Source organism: Argopecten irradians, unplaced genomic scaffold, assembly GCF_041381155.1.
Source record: "Argopecten irradians isolate NY unplaced genomic scaffold, Ai_NY scaffold_1241, whole genome shotgun sequence".
NCBI classification, from domain to species: Eukaryota; Metazoa; Mollusca; class Bivalvia; order Pectinida; family Pectinidae; genus Argopecten; species Argopecten irradians.
Window position 1 is genome coordinate 1 of NW_027188707.1, and position 14871 is coordinate 14871.

At 41.1% G+C, this 14871-nt stretch overlaps 1 long non-coding RNA gene and 1 pseudogene across 1 annotated transcript; both read left to right on the forward strand.

Moving 5' to 3' along the window:
* Positions 1–52: 52 nt before the first annotated feature.
* Positions 53–1307, forward strand: LOC138314040 (uncharacterized; annotated as a pseudogene).
* A 6-nt stretch (positions 1308–1313) lies between these two features.
* On the forward strand, positions 1314–10188 carry LOC138314039 (uncharacterized). Its single transcript, XR_011207316.1, has 3 exons — positions 1314–1824; positions 2039–2466; positions 9913–10188. It is a non-coding gene; the product is annotated as an uncharacterized lncRNA (long non-coding RNA).
* The last annotated feature ends 4683 nt before the right edge of the window (positions 10189–14871 follow it).

The window sequence follows — 14871 nt, forward strand, 5'->3', positions numbered from 1 at the left end:
GATCTTTTGGTGCTGGATTTGTTGATGGGATAACCTACTTTCACGTTCTTTTCCGGATTATATTAAGAATTTAAGGAAACAGGATGTCTCATTCGTTTAGCCTTGGCAAGTAAGAAGGCTCGGGAATCGCAGAGTCGACAGAAGGCAGACTACGATCTTCGTTAGTAGGGAAGCCGTTTTGGAACCGGGAGACCGAAGTTCTTGTCAAAGTAACTGGCCTTTGAGGGACGACATAAGCTAGCGGATCGATGGGAACCTGGACGTGTACATGAGTAAATGAGTCAGCCCAATGGAGACATTCCTGTATACACAATAACAGAGGGAAGACGGGAAGGGGAAATCAAAAACCCTCCATCGGAACCATCTACTTCCCATTGGACGCGATACCTGTGGAAATAGATAAGGAACCACTTCCTGGAACTTCCTCGACCGTCGACCAGTTCCACGTATAAGGAGGTCGAGGCTGGAACGTGAACCACTTCGAAAGGAATCTGTGGCGGAACTCGTCGAACCACTGTCCGGGAACGATAGTAGCGACAGTTCCGATGAGGATGTTGTGGGCATGGATATTAATTCCGATGTTCAGCGGCCACCCACGCAGGATAGTATCCGGTCGAGCAATGACACGGTACATATTCCTGGACCTCGCACTGGTTTCGTTGATGTGGAAACGTCGGAATCTGAACCGGAGAATGCAGCTGCTGATGCAGTACAGGGAAATGTTAATTTGCCTGAACCGGAGATTCTAGTGCCAAGGAGATCGACAAGGAACAGACGACCGCCTAATTGGATGACCTCTGGCGAGTTTGTATGTTCACAGCAACCTGTTTGAAACGGTGCCGGACTGGAAAATGAAGGCTTTATTTCTGGTGGACATGGTATCTTCAGCGTCCTTTTCGGGATATGCCTTCGGCTGCTCAACAGGCAATGCTAAAAATTTTAAGCACTTAGTTTTTTTTTCTTTTGTCATTGGATACTTGTAACCATGTTGTAATGTTATTTTGGAAACCCTTGCGGAAGATGAGGGCATCTTCTTTACGAGCGGGGGAGTACGGGATGAATTTTGTGGCTGAAATTAAGATTTTTTGTTGTATATTCTTTTATCGTATTGTAATTTCATTTATTTTGTTTATAGTTTGTCCTTGACATATAGATGGGGACAGCTTCCATCTAAGGAGGGGAGAATGTAGTAGTGTTATTTTACTACTTTTATTTTGTATACGTTATATTTTAGTGCGCGTTCGCGTATGGTCCGTGTAGCGATAGTCGCGGGTCGCGGATACGCAATGCGACAAGATCGTTGGCGCGCGCGCGCGCGGAAAAGGCACGTGTAAGTGAGAGCGATGAGTTATGTGAATGTGACGTAATGTGTATGTCAATCATATTTGTGTCCTTATATGGTATTAGTCTATTGTCTACGTCGAGTGAATGTTGGGTAGTTTATCTGGGGTATTGGTCACTTGGGGTTTGGATGACCAAGAGGCAACATCGATCTCTAGTAGATGAACTGATTGCAGACTCATAGGAAATTAGCCCAATACATAATTGTAAGTACCTGTATGTAGTTTAAATATTATTATCATAATATAATATAATATCTATTTAATATATTTGATTATGGTAATCGTTTATTTAAAAGTAACTTATCATTTTTGGAATTTCGATAAATTTTAATATCGGGCATAATTATTCAGACGGAGAGTGATTTCGATGGTATTCGTATTGTTTTAATTAATTGTATTGTTTTATTATTTCAACAGTATAAAACGAGTGGTTTGAGCTCGTCGGACGACGGTCCGGTGAAACCCTCTTCACACTGAAGAGGTGGGTATTTTTATATATATGCTATAGTTATGTAATAGTTGCCATCTATACATATAGATGTTGTTAATTGCTATTATATATGTTCTGATAACGAACTGGTTAACTATCCGTTAGAACATGTAAAGTAATATTGAACATATGAGTATAGCCGTATAATTGTATGTATATAGATAACTGTATATTAAATGGTAATATGATGTAATTCATGTTACAGGGTATTATTTTAATGAATAAATGAAGTGAACCCGACAACAGCATTGGTGTCTTCCTTGAAACCATAGCTACTACATTGGCGCCCATGTATCGTTGGATTGATGACCTTTGTGTACTGCCAGTCGACACGCATGACGGGATACGTTGTGATTTCTACCAAGTAGAATAGCGACCTTGAAGGCCCGACAGGTAAAGTCACCTGTGTATACCTATCGACGATTCACCTGTGAATGAATGAATGGATTTCCATTGTGTATGTTTGTGTATCGGAAAGACACGCGTCTACGTTTGAACGACCTACAGATGACCTTGACCAGCGAGTGCGCGTGTACGGCACGTTTCCTATATGTGCGTATCTATAGTGAATTCTAAGCTGAAAGTGAATGGATAAGAACTGGACGAAGGAATATCCGGAGGAGACCGTACACGGTAAATGACATTTGTGTACCACTGACTTTTCATATATCTTGCTATAAATCTTGTGCTTCTTCTGTGATCTTCAGTTAAAAAGTGTAAATTGACATTCTGTATTTCACAAAAGTTTTTTTTTTCTCTTGATAACGTTGTTCTAAAATTTGTGAATATTTACTTGATTTCAACTACCGATTCAGTATTTTTTATTATTTTCGTTCGTTGTCATAAGATGTGTATTTTCTAAATTTGTATTTCCGGTTGTGAACTTCCTGTTTATGTACTTCCGGTTATTCTGTACTTGTGGCATATTAGTTCCGGTAACTTTTTGACATTTTTTTTTTAGATATAAAAAATACTTGCTTTCAGAATCTTGTTTATTTTCACGATAGTATATTAGTATGGAGTAATTGATTATTTTTTTTTGCTGTTACACGAGTTTATTGGATACTTATTTAATTTAGATTTTTGTTGCTACAATTACTTGGTTTTGTTTGCGAGCGAATTAATTATTTTTTTTTTTTGCATTGAAGTTTAGATACTTTTGTTTTGTTGGTACATTTATATTTTGGTTGTCGCTGTGTACCTTGCTAAAAATCACTCGTCTCTGATATTTTGTTTTTTTTCTTTTTGCCGCATTTTTTTTTTTTTACTTTAACATTTGTTAGGATTGTTTGCTTCTAAACTTAGTTTTTTTTTTTTAATCTTTTCGGACCATTTGTGCCATAGGTGTACTTGTTTTTTTTTCTCTGCCGCTTTTCGCTAGTTTATTTTTTTTTTTACACTTAGGAGTTAGCATGTAGGATAGTTTGTTGTTATTTTTTTTTTCAGTGGAATTTATAATTTTTTTTTTTTCTTTTGTGGGAACTTACTGGGTCAATGTTGGTGTGTTCTATGTTATATGTACGGAGTGAATCTTTCTGCATTTATGTTGAGTATATGAGTGTGCGTTAGGTGCTATTTTTGCTATTTTGGATTGACGCTTCGGTCTCGTACGCGTGTTGCATATATATTGACTGCGCGCGATCGTGTATATATGTTTTTTTTAGTTGCTTTGGATGTTGCTGACTTGGCTGGATATATTTAGTAAGTGTTTACATCTATGAGGACAAGAGTAGAATACTTGTTCCGTGTTTGGTAAGGACACGTAGATGATACTGGTGTTTGTTTGCTTTAGCATTTTATTATTTTGTTTATGTTGTAACCCTTGCTTTGTTATGTCGGATTCAAAAGAGAAACTCGCTCAGGCGGAAGCGATACCTCCACCCGAGGATAGCGATCCTGTTGCGGAGGCGACGAAGTTATTTTCTCAGCTTGGTGCTAGGCCCAAGGGTGAAAGTTTACTTACTTTGAGGAGTCAGATGATGGATTTTCTCAGCAATACTGGAGGAGTGGATACTGCGGACCCATCGTTACGTGGTCATGGGGTAAGTAATACTCAAAGTACTAGCTCTTCTACTTTGGACACGAGGTTCTATAAGATACCTATATTCTCCGGAGATGATGGGAAAGGCGAGGCTTCGTTTGATTTATGGAAGTATGAGGTACAATGTCTCATCGATACGGGTAAGTCTCAGGATATCATTGGACAGTCGATTCGGAGGTCATTGAAGGGAACTGCAGCTAAGGTAGCTATGAGACTTGGAGCTCATGCGACGCCAGCCCAGCTGATCGCCAAATTGAGAAGCTTGTATGGTATTGTTGATGATCAGGAGACTTTGCTGGAGAACTTCTATGCAGCGCATCAACAACCTAAAGAGACCGTGACAGAGTGGGCTTGTAGGCTTGAGGACTTGTTGCTGAGGGCTGATGCTGCTATAGGACCCGCAGAGCGTAATAAGAGGTTACACAACAAGTTCTGGTCAGGATTGAGACAGGAGTTGAGAGACATAACCGGCCACAAACATGATTCTATTTCTGACTTTGAGGAATTGTGCATTGCAGTCAGGTCTATGGAGAGGTCAAGAGATGGTGGTAAATCTGCGATGGCGACAGCTACTGTTCATTCTGTGGTTGAAGGAGAGACGAAGGATGAGAAGGATGACTTGAAATCTATGGTAAACCAGTTGTCTGCCGCTATTCAGAGGTTAGAGAAACAGATGTCTGACGGAGGCGCGGTATCTTGGAAGAACAGCCGAGATCATCGTAACCGGAATAGAGGGAATTCAAACAATTATGGAAAAGGATCTGTTTACCATTCTAGGCCATCTCAGGATAAGTCTGATGGGGATGATGAGTCATTAGGAAAGAAACCTGATGTTATCTGCTGGAGATGCAGGCAGCCGGGACATATTAGAGCGCGATGCCGAGTAATATTGGATCACTCGCGGAGTTCGGTAAAAGGGAAGGAGTCTATGAAGACGGACCGCTCATAGATTTCCGAATACAAGGTCCGGACGGACGGAAGAGGACTACTGGTGCACGGATGATTGGCAATGCTAATGAGGTAGATGTCACAGTAGATGGCACTGGAACCAGAGCTTTACTGGATACAGGCGCGACGGTGTCTACGGTGAGTCAACGATTTTATGAAAGCCATTTGAGTCATCTGGAATTACAGTCTGTTGGTGAACTACTTGCTATTGAGTGTGCAGATGGACAACAGTTGCCGTATTCGGGATTGATTGAGACGAATGTCAAGTTTGAAGGATTACCTGGATCAGCTGAGCAGAGCTGTTTATTGTTGGTTGTTCCTAACAGCAATTATAACTCGAAGGTACCAGTTTTGTTCGGGACAAATGTTTTGGATGTATTATTAGGAGATTGTCGAAGGAAGAAAGGACCGAAGTATCTACAGAAGGGGTTGGATACGCCATGGTTTTTAGCGTTTCGTTGTATGACGTTGAGGGACCGGGATTTAGCGAGGAATCGTAACAGCATTGGTCTTGTTAAGAATGCAGGAAACATGGATTGTATTTTGAAGCCCAATTCTACGGTTACTCTAAAGGGATACATAGATCAGCGAAGTGCTTATCCGACTACTTGCGCTATCATTCAGCCTACGGAACGTTCTAAACTGTCGAAGGATATAGACGTTACGCCTACTGTATTCTCCTACGATTGTGATAACACACAACCGCTAGATATCCAGCTTTCCAATTTAACCACAAGGACATTTGTAATTCCTCCTAAGGCCGTTTTTGTGTGAAATACAGCCGGTGGTTGTACAAGAGTTGCCTAAATCTGATGACGAGATGGGAATACTTCAGTCGTTTATGGACAAGATAGACTTTTCAAATTCAGCTGTTACCGAAGATGAATTGCGTATTGGAAAGAAACTCATTAAGGACTACGAGGATATATTCTCACATGGGGACACTGATCTTGGATGTACTGGTCTCGTGAAACATCGAATCGATTTGACGGATGCAGTTGCTTTTAAACAACGTCACAGGAGGATACCGCCTTCTATGTACGATGAAGTCAAGACTCATCTTCAACAATTGCTATCTGCAGGAGTCATTAAGCCATCACACAGTCCTTGGTCTTCGAACGTTGTTTTGGTAAGAAAGAAAGACGGATCATTGAGAATGTGTGTAGATTTCCGTCAGTTGAATCAGAGAACCATACGGGATTCATATGCTTTACCACGAGTGGAGGATATTCTGGATTGTTTAGCTGGATCGCATTACTTTACCGTGTTGGATTTAAAATCGGGTTATCATCAGATCGAGCTTGAGGATGAACACAAGGAGCGTACTGCGTTTTCTGTTGGCCCATTAGGATTTTACGAGTTTACAAGGATGCCATTTGGACTTACAAATGCTCCTGCGACGTTTCAGCGCTTAATGGAACGATGTATGGGAGACCTACACCTTGCCATTTGTTTGATATATCTTGATGATTTAATTATCTTCTCAAGGACCTATGATGAGCATTTGGAGAGGTTAGGAAAGGTTTTTCAGAGATTACGAGACAACGGATTGAAACTTGCATCTAAGAAATGTCAGTTCTTCATGAACAGAGTTGCCTACGTGGGACATATTGTTACACCTGATGGAATTGAGGCTGACCCAAAGAAGATTGAGAAGGTACGAGATTGGCCGACACCAACTAATCCTGAGGAATTACGTCAGTTTTTAGGGTTCGCGGGATATTACAGAAAGTTCGTAAAGGATTTTGCAAAGATTGCGCGGCCTTTAACCAACTTATTGCCACCAACAAGAGATAAGAAGAAAAAGGGTAGAGTGAAGTCCGATGTGGGTACCGTTAAATGGATGTGGACGTCTGAACAGGCTACTGCATTTCAGAGTCTGAAGGATGCACTGTGCAACCCACCTGTCCTTGGTTTATGCTAATTACAGCCGGCCGTTTGAGCTGCACACGGATGCGAGTACCCAGGGACTAGGAGCTGTTCTTTATCAAGAGCAGGATGGACATTTGAGACCTATTTGCTACGCCAGCCGAGGATTAGGTAAATCGGAAAGGAATTACCCAGCTCATAAACTGGAGTTCTTGGCGTTGAAATGGGCTATTACGGAGAAGTTTCATGATCATTTATATGGACAGAAATTTACAGTTTTAACGGACAACAACCCTTTGACCTACGTCCTATCTAAGGCTAAGCTTGATGCGACGGGGCATAGATGGCTGTCCGCTTTATCAGCATACAACTTCGAGATAAAGTATCGACCAGGAAGGAACAATGCCGATGCGGATGCTTTGTCACGACTTCCGGGATGTAGCATTTCGGCAGAGTCTGTGCAAGCAGTGTGTAAGGGAGCAGTTACCTGTAGTGGACCCTTGGTAGAATGTTTGAGTTTGTCAGCAGAGGCATTGGATACATTTGAAGTTGAAGACGAACATGGTTTCCGCACGATGACAGCACGTGAATGGAGAAAGTTACAGGCAGATGATGATGTCATTGGGGAATGGTTGCCAGTCATAAGGCAGAACCTGAAGCCGTCACGAAAGAGGTTATCCGCTATTCCAGAGAGCGCCACCCTTAAGAGATGCTGGGATAGCTGGAAATTGAAACGTGGTGTGCTGTATAGACACATGTCTGATGAAGAGGGCGAAGTAGACCAACTTGTACTGCCGGCTTCCATGCGCGAGCAAGTGTTGACGTCGTTACATAATGATACGGGCCACCCAGGACGCGATAGAACGTTATCATTGCTGCGGGATAGATTTTTTTTGGCCTGGCATGACCAAAGACGTGGAGAAGTGGCTAAAGGAATGTCAAAGATGTCTCTTCAGGAAGTCTAAGATTGATGTCAAGGCACCGTTGGTAAGCATTGTCACCACCCAGCCCATGGACTTGGTGTGTATGGATTTCTTGAAATTGGAAGTTTCCAAAGGCGGGTTCCAGGATGTGTTGGTAATTACTGATCACTTCACGCGGTACGCTAAAGCGATACCTACCCGTAGCCAGTCTGCTAAAGCGACTGCTGAGGCGCTTCAAGGATTTATTGAGCATTACGGAATTCCACGGAGGTTACATTCCGACCAAGGCGCTAACTTTGAGGGGAAGGTAATCGAGAGCTTATGTGACACACTACACATCGCCAAATCAAGGACGACGCCATACCACCCTAGTGGGAATGGGATGTGTGAGCGATTTAATCGGACCCTTATTGACATGTTGGGCACACTGGAGCCTCATCAAAAAAAGGATTGGAAAAGCTACGTAGGATCTCTAACGTTAGCTTATAACTGCACAAGGCACAAGACTACTGGATATTCGCCATTCCATCTAATGTTCGGACGACAACCGCGTTTACCAGTTGATCTTTTGTGTGGATTTGTTGAGGAACCTACTTCACGTTCTTTACCGGATTATATTAAGAATTTAAGGAACAGGATGTCTCATTCGTTTAGCTTGGCAAGTAAGAAGGCTCGGGAATCGCAGAGTCGACAGAAGGCAGACTACGATCTTCGTAGTAGGGAAGCCGTTTTGGAACCGGGAGACTGAGTTCTTGTCAAAGTACTGGCCTTTGAGGGACGACATAAGCTAGCGGATCGATGGGAACCTGACGTGTACATCGTAAAGAGTCAGCCCAATGGAGACATTCCTGTATACACAATACAGAGGGAAGACGGGAAGGGGAAATCAAAAACCCTCCATCGGAACCATCTACTTCCCATTGGAGCGATACCTGTGGAAATAGATAAGGAACCACTTCCTGAACTTCCACCTCGACCAGTTCCACGTATAAGGAGGTCGAGGCTGGAACGTGAACCACTTCGAAAGGAATCTGTGACGGAACTCGTCGAACCACTGTCCGGGAACGATAGTAGCGACAGTTCCGATGAGGATGTTGTGGGCATGGATATTAATTCCGATGTTCAGCGGCCACCCACGCAGGATAGTATCCGGTCGAGCAATGACACGGTACATATTCCTGGACCTCGCACTGGTTTCGTTGATGTGGAAACGTCGGAATCTGAACCGGAGAATGCAGCTGCTGATGCAGTACAGGGAAATGTTAATTTGCCTGAACCGGAGATTCTAGTGCCAAGGAGATCGACAAGGAACAGACGACCGCCTAATTGGATGACCTCTGGCGAGTTTGTATGTTCACAGCAACCTGTTGAAACGGTGCCGGACTGGAAAATGAAGGCTTTATTTCTGGTGGACATGGTATCTTCAGCGTCCTTTCGGGATATGCCTTCGGCTGCTCAACAGGCAATGCTAAAAATTTTAAGCACTTAGTTTTTTTTTCTTTTGTCATTGGATACTTGTAACCATGTTGTAATGTTATTTTGGAAACCCTTGCGGAAGATGAGGGCATCTTCTTTACGAGCGGGGGAGTACGGGATGAATTTTGTGGCTGAAATTAAGATTTTTTGTTGTATATTCTTTTATCGTATTGTAATTTCATTTATTTTGTTTATAGTTTGTCCTTGACATATAGATGGGGACAGCTTCCATCTAAGGAGGGGAGAATGTAGTAGTGTTATTTTACTACTTTTATTTTGTATACGTTATATTTTAGTGCGCGTTTGCGTATGGTCCGTGTAGCGATATAGTCGCGGGTCGCGGATACGCAATGCGACAAGATCGTTGGCGCGCGCGCGCGGAAAAGGCACGTGTAAGTGAGAGCGATGAGTTATGTGAATGTGACGTAATGTGTATGTCAATCATATTTGTGTCCTTATATGGTATTAGTCTATTGTCTACGTCGAGTGAATGTTGGGTAGTTTATCTGGGGTATTGGTCACTTGGGGTTTGGATGACCAAGAGGCAACATCGATCTCTAGTAGATGAACTGATTGCAGACTCATAGGAAATTAGCCCAATACATAATTGTAAGTACCTGTATGTAGTTTAAATATTATTATCATAATATAATATAATATCTATTTAATATATTTGATTATGGTAATCGTTTATTTAAAAGTAACTTATCATTTTTGGAATTGCGATAAATTTTAATATCGGGCATAATTATTCAGACGGAGAGTGATTTCGATGGTATTCGTATTGTTTTAATTAATTGTATTGTTTTATTATTTCAACAGTATAAAACGAGTGGTTTGAGCTCGTCGGACGACGGTCCGGTGAAACCCTCTTCACACTGAAGAGGTGGGTATTTTTTATATATGCTATAGTTATGTAATAGTTGCCATCTATACATATAGATGTTGTTAATTGCTATTATATATGTTCTGATAACGAACTGGTTAACTATCCGTTAGAACATGTAAAGTAATATTGAACATATGAGTATAGCCGTATAATTGTATGTATATAGATAACTGTATATTAAATGGTAATATGATGTAATTCATGTTACAGGGTATTATTTAAATGAATAAACGAAGTGAACCCGACAACAGCATTGGTGTCTTCCTTGAAACCATAGCTACTACACAAATATCGGCGTATTTTGTTGAAAATAGCCTCTGATTAAATATAAGCACTGTTCACATTTCGTAGTTATTGATAATTAAATTAAATCACCCGTGAATTAACTTGAATTAAATGACAAAAATAACAAGCACACAAACAGTTCTTTACTACGTGATTTTTCTATGCCGATAAAATAAACAAAAAAAAAGTTCCGATACAAAGTCATTTTGGTGATATTTTTAATTACTCCATTGCTCAAATCCATCATCCAGTAAACTGAAAAATAGGTGGGGGGTCTTATTTGCAGACATCCCCCCTAAGTCTGAAAATGTGTCAAAATAGGTGGGGGGTCTTATTTGCGGGAGGGGTCTTATTTGCGGTGAAATACGGTATGATATTTGAGAACAATCCCTTCAATACTTTCTGAGAAATAGCGGTTATAAACTTTAACTATCAAAATCCAAGATGGCTACCTGGCGGCCATCTTGTTGACCGATCAGTCCCAAAATGCAATATGCACAACTGGGGGCCTAGGGGAACCTACATATGAAATTTGAGAAAGATCCCTTTAGTGCTTTTTGAGAAATAGCGGTAACAAACTTTAACCTATCAAAATCCAAGATGGCTACCTGGCGGCCATCTTGTTGACTGATCAGTCCCAAAATGCAATATGCACTACTAGGGTCCTAGGGGAACCTACATATGAAATTTGAGAAAGATCCCTTCAGTACTTTCTGAGAATTAGCCGTAACAAACTTTAACTATCAAAATCCAAGATGGCTGCTTGTCGGCCATCTTGTTGACCGATCAGTCCCAAAATGTAATATGCAGAACTAGGGTCCTAGAGGAACCTACATATGAAATTTGAGAACAATCCCTTCAATACTTTCTGAGAAATAGCGGTAACAAACTTTAACTATCAAAATCCAAGATGGCTACCTGGCGGCCATCTTGTTGACTGATCAGTCCCAAAATGCAATATGCACTACTAGGGTCCTAGGGGAACCTACATATGAAATTTGAGAACAATCCCTTCAATACTTTCTGAGAAATAGCCGTAACAAACTTTAACTATCAAAATCCAAGATGGCTGCTTGTCGGCCATCTTGTTGACCGATCAGTCCCAAAATGCATTATGCACAACTAGGGTCCTACGGGAACCTACATATGAAATTTGAGAAAGATCCCTTCAATACTTTATGAGAAATAGCGGTAACAAACTTTAACTATCAAAATCCAAGATGGCTGCCTGGCGGCCATCTTGTTGACCGATCAGTCCCAAAATACAATATGCACAACTAGGGACTGTTTAAATCTGTAAGAGTAGTTACAATATAATTTGGTTTTAGACCTATAGTTTTTATTTTCAATCAGGTTATTTATGATTTTGACTCATAATTAGCCTAGTTACTTTCGTTTTTGACATGGGGTTCACATCTACAGTACTCAGTAGCCTAATATAATATATTCGTATTTTTACATATTTCCGACCCGTAATGAAAACGAAATCAATTATAATCTTTTACATCTCTAGAATTCAATAATTATGTTTTATCATTATTATTACTAAGGATTATAATCTTTTACATCTCTAGAAATCAACAAAATTGCATCGAAGCGTGGATACGAAAATAACATGTTGCTAGCTTTACTTCACGCAGCTCTTGTGTACTTCCGGTCTACTTCAAAGTGAAAACATCGATGATATTCAGATTTTATTGTACATTCCTTCACATTTTTGAGCTATGACAGCATTAAAGAAGGTATTGTTTTTCGCTTTTGAAAGATCACGATCCACAAATATCAGGAGTAACGAATATTCGTATCCGATCTTTCTCAATAATTCGTGAATACTCGAGTACTCGGATACTCGTTACAGCCCTAGTGCATATTCAACTTAGCTAACTTTGTGAAAACCCAAAACTTAAGTAACAAAAAGTAACATAAATTTGGTTATAAACTTTGTCTTAAAATATAGATTAATCGATGACAAGCTAGCAATATGTGTGCAAATATCTATCTGAAACAAAGGATTTATAAAGTGAGAAGAATTTGTCACTGTCTCTTTTACATTATTAAACAACACGCGAGAGGCCTATGAACAGGGAATAAAAAACATTTTTCTCAACAAATACTTGTCTTATTGAGTCAAAAGAAACACCGATTTAAAGCTTGATACATTTCACAATGTCTAGTTCTTGGTTTAAGGACGGAAGATTTAGAAATGTCTTAAAATTTTCATTAAAACAAGAGGCCCAGAGGGCCTGTATCGCTCACCTGGTTTTTTGTTTGTAATTATCACAAGACTCTGACAATTAGAAAAATAAGCAAAATTGACTCCCAAAGTTTAATTTTGAATCACAACCATACAATGATGCTATTGATACCATACAAATATGCTATCCAATACATAGGTTCAGAGACAAAGTAATTTATATGAAAATAGTAGCCTAATTGACCTTTTTGACCTCGCATCTATTGCCGTCTAAGGCCCCGGGGGTCAGCCCTATCATTTGTACAATTTCAAATCCCAACCTTATAAGGATGCTACCATTGCACTATAAGTGCTCTTCCATTCTTAGTTGCAGAGAAGAAGTCGTTTATATGGAAATAGCTAAATTGACCCCTTTTGACCCCACCCTTCAGGCCCCCGGGGGGTCAGCCCCATCATTTGCAAAATTTTGAATCCAAACCCTATAAGGATGTAACCATTGCATTATGAGCGTAATCCCATGTTAAGTTGCAGAGAAAAAGTCATATATATATGGAAATTGACCACTTTTGACCCCGCCCCTCAGGCCCCCGGGGGGTCAGCCCTATCATTTGCACAATTTTGAATCCCCACACTATAAGGATACTACCATTGTATTATGGGTGCTATACCGTGCTTAGTTTCAGAGAAGAAGTCGTTTAAATGGAAATAGCCAAATTGGCCACTTTCGACCCCGCCCCTCAGGCCCCCTGGGGGTCAGCCCCATCATTTGCACAATTTTGAATCCCCACCCTATAAAGATGCCACCATTGCATTATGAGTGCTATCCCATGCTTAGTTTCAGAGAAGAAGTCGTTTATATGGAAATAGCCAAATTGACCCCATTTGACCCCGCCCCTCAGGCCCCCGGGGGGTCAGCCCCATCATTTGTACAATTTTTAATCCCCACCCTATAAGGATGCTACCATTGCATTATGGGTGCTATCCCATGCTTGGTTTCAGAGAAGAAGTACCGTTTATATGGAAATAGCCAAATTGACCCCTTTTGACCCCGCCCCTCAGGCCCCCTGGGGTTCAGCCACATCATTTGTACAATTTTTAATCCCCACCCTATAACGATACTACCATTGCATTATGAGTGCTATCTCATGCTTAGTTTCAGAGAAGAAGTTGTTTATATGGAAATAGCCAAATTGACCCCATTTGACCCCGCCCCTCAGGCCCCCGGGGGGTCAGCCCCATCATTTGTACAATTTTGAATCCCCACCCTATAAGGATGCTACCATTGCATTATGGATGCTATCCCATGCTTGGTTTCAGAGAAGAAGTCGTTTATATGGAAATAGCCAAATTGACCCCTTTTGGCCCCGCCCCTCAGGCCCCTGGGGGGTCAGCCCCATCATTTGTACAATTTTGAATCCCCACCCTATAAGGATGCTACCATTGCATTATGGGTGCTATCCCATGCTTGGTTTCAGAGAAGAAGTCGTTTATATGGAAATAGCCAAATTGACCCCTTTTGGCCCCGCCCCTCAGGCCCCTGGGGGGTCAGCCCCATCATTTGTACAATTTTCAGTTAGTAGCCCATAAGGATGCTACCAGTCAAATTTTGTTGAAATCCGACCAGCGGTTATGGAGAAGAAGTCGATTGTTGACGGACGGACGGACGGACGGACGACGGACGACGGACGACGGACGACGGACGGACGGACGACGGACGCCGGACGCCACGGTATGGCATAAGCTCACCTTGGTCCTTCGGACCAGGTGAGCTAAAAATGACAGTTTATCAAATGTCAGTTCGTTTTAGAAAATAAGACGGTCAGTCTGGCACCCACAAGCTACATCAAAGGTTGCGGTGGCGTTTAATGCCACCTGTGTCCCATCAGACTACCGAGTATTATCAAGAAGGAATGTCAATTACTCAAAAGCAACGTTAGAAAAGTGACAGGCGTATTGGGGCCAACACAGCGTTGACAAAATAAAATAAAAGCAAAGCAAAATTTGACAAAAAAGAATTGTTCAACACTTGACAAAAAACGACTTCTTTTGTGGTTGCTGACAACGTTTTTGTGTGAAACTACTGTCAAAACTATGTTACTTTAGTGTATATTGACAAGGCGTATATGGGCCATCGTAGTTAATAACCATATGCATGGTTGTGCCCAACCTGATAAATCCTTGATGAAACAAGAGCACAACTGATGCACTCTTGAGCATGACTGAAATTCATGTGATTTTATTTTTTTCCTCGATTTGATTTCTGAATGTTAAGTGCTCATAATAACTGATTAGGTAATAAATTCAAAGATATGTATCAGTGGGTACATTAGGTATACCATCTTTGTATGCAATCTTTAGTGGTTAATTGAAATGATTATGGGGGGGAAAGATTAGGTATTTCAGACCCATGTAA